At 40.0% G+C, this 5771-nt stretch overlaps 1 long non-coding RNA gene across 1 annotated transcript; it reads right to left on the bottom strand.

Moving 5' to 3' along the window:
- Window positions 1–2087: 2087 nt before the first annotated feature.
- Window positions 2088–3179, bottom strand: LOC115178448 (uncharacterized). Its single transcript, XR_003872630.1, has 2 exons — window positions 2969–3179; window positions 2088–2829 (listed from the first exon to the last, which is right to left on the bottom strand). It is a non-coding gene; the product is annotated as an uncharacterized LOC115178448 (long non-coding RNA).
- Between the last annotated feature and the right edge of the window lie 2592 nt (window positions 3180–5771).

Below are 5771 nucleotides of genomic sequence, written 5' to 3'. Positions count from 1 at the left end.
ACACGCTCAAAATGGCCAGAAACAAAGAGCTTTCTTCTGATACTTGTCAGTCTATTCTTGTTCTGAGAAATGAAGGCTATTCCATGCGAGACATTGCCAAGAAACTGAAGATCTCATACAACGCTGTGTACTACTCCCTTCACAGAACAGTTCAAACTGGCTCTAACCAGAATTGAAAGAGGAGTGGGAGGCCCTGGTGCACAACTGAGCAAGAGGACAAGTACATTAGAGTGTCTAGTTTGAGAAACAGACGCCTCACAAGTCCTCAACTGGCAGCTTCATGAAATAGTACCCACAAAACACCAGTCTCAACGTCAACAGTGAAGAGGCGACTCCGGGACGCTGGACTTCTAGGCCACTCCTCTTTCTATTTTGGTTAGAGACAGTTTGCACTGTTCTGTAAATGGATATATATATATATATATATATATTTGAGAGAGAAATATAATCATAAATTACCAATATTGCCTCTTTTGGAGTCCTGCTGGTCATGAAGGTTTGGTCACTTCTGGTGTCTCTCACTCTAGGGAGAAATGTTAAACATTATAGAGATTATAGTTACATCCATTAATTAAACTCATTATCAATGTGGTCATGTTAATGAACTGCCCACCAGTAATTGACAAGCTTCCTATTGTTTTAAACAAAATGTTTGACTAGTATTCAGATCATAAATACTTACTCATGTGCCAATTCGTCCACATTCAAATATTGGCACTCCCAGCTAAGCAATCAAAAACCATGATATCCTGAGGAGATGCTTTGTTTTTTTTTATGTAAACACCCAGGTTATCTGTAAAACAATTAACAAGTATTTATCCTGCAAACCACTCAAAGGACAACAATAGGCCAGCATTTAAAATTGCTAAACATCAGAATACCTCTGTATACCTCTGGCCCTTCTTTGGACACTGTGTTAACTAACCTCCAGATGAGCTTCAACGCCATACAACTCTCCTTCCGTGGCCTCCAACTGCTCTTAAATGCTAGTAAAACTAAATGCATGCTCTTCAACTGATCACTGCCCGCCCCTGCCCGCCCGTCCAGCATCACTACTCTGGATGGTTCTGACTTAGAATATGTGGACGACTACAAATACCTAGGTGTCTGGTTAGACTGTAAACTCTCCTTCCAGACTCAGATTAAGCCTTGGATGCAGTCTAGCACAGTGCTATCCGTTTTGTCACCAAAGCCCCATATACTACCCACCACTGCGACCTGTATGCTCTCGTTGGCTGGCCCTCGCTTCACACTCGTCGCCAAACCCACTGTCTCCAGGTCATCTACAAGTCTCTGCTAGGTAAAGCCCTGCCTTATCTCAGCTCACTGCTCACCATAGCAGCACCCACCTGTAGCACGCACTCCAGCAGGTATATCTCACTGGTCACCCCCAAAGCCAATTCTTCCTTTGGCTGCCTCTCCTTCCAGTTCTCTGCTGCCAATGACTGGAACGAACTGCAAAAATCACTAAAGCTGGAGACTCTTACCTCCCTCACTAGCTTCAAGCACCAGCTGTCAGAGCAGCTCACAGATCACTGCACCTGTACATAGCTCATCTGTAAATTAGCTCATCCAATCTAGCTCATCCCCATACTGTATTTATTTATTTTGCTCCTTTGCACCCCAGTATCTCTACTTGCACATTCATCTTCTGTACATTCTACCATTCCAGTTTTTAATTGCTAAATTGTAATTACTTCGCCACTATGGCCTATTCATTGCCTTACCTCTCTTATCCTACCTCATTTGCACATGCTGTGTATAGATTGTTCTACTGTATTATTGATTGTATGTTTGTTTATTCCATGTGTAACTCTGTGTTGTTGTATGTGTCGAACTGCTTTGCTTTATCTTGCCCAAGTCGCAGTTGTAAATAAGAACTATAGCCTACCTGGTTAAATAAAGGTGAAATATATATATTTTTAATTATTCCTCTTAAAAAGTATATATTTCCATTAAATAAATAAAATACACCCTTCCACAACAAGCAAGTGATAAACTGATGTGAAGTTCTAGCAGTAAATGCAGTGTATCGTATTTTGCTGTCTGATGAACAAAATATATTGAGGATTCTGCTGCAACGTGAATGAACTGTGCACATATATATTTTAATAGCCACCACAGAATAGGATTTTTTTTACAAAAATATTAATTTCAAACATCCACTCCTACACATCCACTCCTACACCCTTCAGCAGCAGTGGCGGTGTGACTGTCAGGTGAGGGTATGCTTTCAATTCTTCAGTCATCTTGGCAAATGTCTCATCTAGATTGATCTGAAAGCTTTATTTTGATTAAACATATAAAAAAATGACCCATTACACAAAGGGTCTTGGCCAGCGAACCCCCCCCCCCCCTCCTCCCCCAGGCAAACCGCTATTTCAGGGACCCCATCATACTTTAGCAAAACATTTGCCGTCTTGTCTTATCATCAGGTGAATGACAATAGCAAGGAGAAGTAATCAACATTTTAAAATGAATAGATTTGGTAGATTGTTTTTCATTATTTTGACCTCCACACATTATAATTGGAAGAAGAAGTGTCAACTCTAACATAGCCTATAAGCAAGAAAGGTAACTCCAAACACAGTGTAATTGGCTACAATGAGTGTCATTTGTTCAATATTAAGAGTTGAGAAACAGATACAGTATTGTATGATACAGTGAAATAATCATACTTTTGACCAGTCACAAGTCCATATGAAACCCAAACAGGGAATGTTTTGATAGATGGAGGCAGACTGAGTAAAATCTTTTCAACATCAGTAGCTCTCCACATTGACGTTTCTCTCAGGATCTCAGTAGAGCAGTTTGGGATTTTTTCTCCATCTAAGTAATGGTAAACATATCATGCAATTACAAAATTGGATCATGCCACATGAAACTACTATATACTGTACATCAAAGTTTGATTCACATATCAAAAGTGATATTTTTTTCTGTTTACAAAAAAGCAAGACATTATTACCTGCTTTTCTAGTGCAGACACTATCCCATCTCAGCAATCGTTAACATAGGTGCATGTCTATTTGTTCTGGGTTTGACTAAGACTTAAAATACACACTCTATAGAAAGCCTTGTAATTCTAAGTCTAACACAGAACTTCTCTCAAGGTAAGAAAAAATAAAAACTTGTCAAGGATTCTAGGAGTGGTGGTGGAGTCAGGCGCAGAGAGAAGGGCGCGTAATAATAATGACCAACCCAAAACACAGGGCAAAGCGGTCCGGAGAGAAAAATAAGACGTCAGCCAGCACATCCAAAATACAAACAGCGAAATAATCCCGCACAAACCTGGGCGGGCTAAACAGGCTTAAATAAACACAAATCAAGAAACAAAACAGGGAACAGGTGCAACCAATAAGACCAAACAAACAGAAAAGGAAAAAGGGATCAGCGGTGGCTAGTAGAACGGCGACGACGACCGCCGAGCGCCGCCCGAACAGGCAGGGGAGCCACCTTCGGTGGGATTCGTGACACTTGGGCTTAAAATTCTGAAAACTATCCCTTTCATTTGTGGTAATTATATGATCAATTGACATCCACCGCTAGGTGCTGTAGGACAGAATTACTATAAAAAAGAATAACTAATAAAGAAGTGAAGAAAATGTAGAGCCCTGCCCGTCACGTCTATTACACTGAAATCAATCCTCAGTTATTTGAGTTTTTTGCCATGAACATTCCTACGGCGGATTCCACACAGAATCTTTTCATTTGAGGGAAAACATTGATTTGCATGAAACTTTACATTTATCATTTCTGTTATTTGGTCTTAATGGCCAAAGGTTCAGCAAACCCTTTCTTACATTTAACATTATGGCTGCAGTGAGCCAATCAAGTCACAGCTACTGATTCAACACCAATGCTTTAAACTCTATAGCCAACTGATATTAAGTTATGGTACAGTACATGATATGATGGCGTTTGATTTTGGCGCTTTTGATGTACTGTAGAATCAAGTAGTGCAGAACCATTTCCCATTAATAGGTTACTATTGTAGTCTGAGTACCAGTCTGTTTAGTTGTCCTTCCGCTCTTTGCCACCCCTTGTTCTGCCGAACATGTTTGGCATGACATATGGTACAAGTTGTCAAATATAAGCACAAAACAGGTTCTGGATTTCAGGCCAGTACTATTGGCTGTTGTGCCACATGCAGATGATACTGAAAATATACCGTGCCCACAATGCTGTACATATTACAAATACCCACAACTGTTTTACCTTTAATCTTCTGCAGGACATACTCCCTTTCAAAGACACCTGGTAATCCAGGTACTTGTACTGAGTCGCAGAAGCGCTCTCCTGGTTGAGAGGTCAAACATATCGGTGCAAAGACCTCATGTTGGGAACTCTCTTTCTGGGGTAGACAGAGAGATAGGAAACTAATACCTATATGGTCATTTGTTTAACCAATGATTCATTTTGACCTGTTAAGTCATGCACCTGGTCAAAAATAGGTTTTAAATGCAAAACATATAGAGGTGCAGTATCTCAATCTGTCACGACTTCCGCCGAAGTCGGTCCCTCTCCTTGTTCGGGCGGCGTTCGGCGGTCGACGTCACCGACCTTCGAGCCATCGCTGACCCATTTTTCATTTTCCATTGGTTTTGTCTTGTCTCCCATCACACCTGGTTCCAATCCCATCAATTACATGTTGTGTATTTAACCCTCTGTTTCCCCTCATGTCCTTGTCGGTGATTGTTTATTGTAAGTGTGTGTATGTCTGTACTGGTGTGCGTCGGGTTATGTTTACCCATTGATTTTTATTATTATGTTTTCCGGTGGGTTTTTTTGTAAATAAACTGCGCCGTTGGAAACAGTTATTTCTCTCCTGCGTCTGACTTCTCTGCCGCCAGTTAAACACCCTTACACAATCCCCCATTAAAAACATTTCATAACATGTAATTCATATAGTACATACTGTACATAACGTGTAATCGTTAGAAAAAAGAAAAAAGTTTGTCCAACACCACGGTGTTCACCTCTGCAAATATCAGAAAAAATTGTTGTATTGAAACAATGGATGGCCAATTATTAGATGCACTGTAGATTATTAATGTACTTTTTCTGTAATTAAATGTATAAATAAATGATTAAATGATATACATGTGACTTTACATATAATGAAGGACATGTGCTGGGACTCCACTTTCATTAGAGAGCTTTTGTGTCAAGACTTGAATTGTGTCACTCGTCAAGTCCACCTTGACCTCATAGTCACCCTGTTGATGAAAAGTATAGTATATTAAATAATTTACCGCCATTATTTACAGAGACACCTTAGTTGCTACCAGAGCGCTATTCCGCGTAGCGAGATAGAGGAGCAAGCAAGCTAACTTTTGTCAACTCTGAATTCAAGTCAGGATAACCATTGACACAAAGCCGGCTGACCTTTTAACCACGTACATTTCTATGGCAGCGAATCAACTCTAACCTGCTCCAGGGCAGGCTAACTCCACTTTATCCTGAATAAAGTGTCTGAGCTGCTGGTTGAGGACCAATCAAATCAGATTCCCTCTCTCTCGCAAAGATTGTGTAACGTCATCCGCCTTCATACAAACAATATTTGAGGAAGACAACTAATTAAATATTAGTTGTCTTCCTGTTTTTTTTCTGTAAAAAATATTTAGTAATTACAGGATGCCTTTAACACTTGACGTGCAGTAAAACTTTCAGTAACACTTTATTTTAAGGTACACATATTAGTAGCTAATACAGTCTTTATTGTGTCTTATTAGCCATATATTAGGCCTTAATTAGGCCTTAATAACCAC

This window comes from Salmo trutta, chromosome 38, assembly GCF_901001165.1.
Source record: "Salmo trutta chromosome 38, fSalTru1.1, whole genome shotgun sequence".
Taxonomy (NCBI): Eukaryota; Metazoa; Chordata; class Actinopteri; order Salmoniformes; family Salmonidae; genus Salmo; species Salmo trutta.
This window is presented reverse-complemented; position numbering and strand designations above follow the sequence as displayed.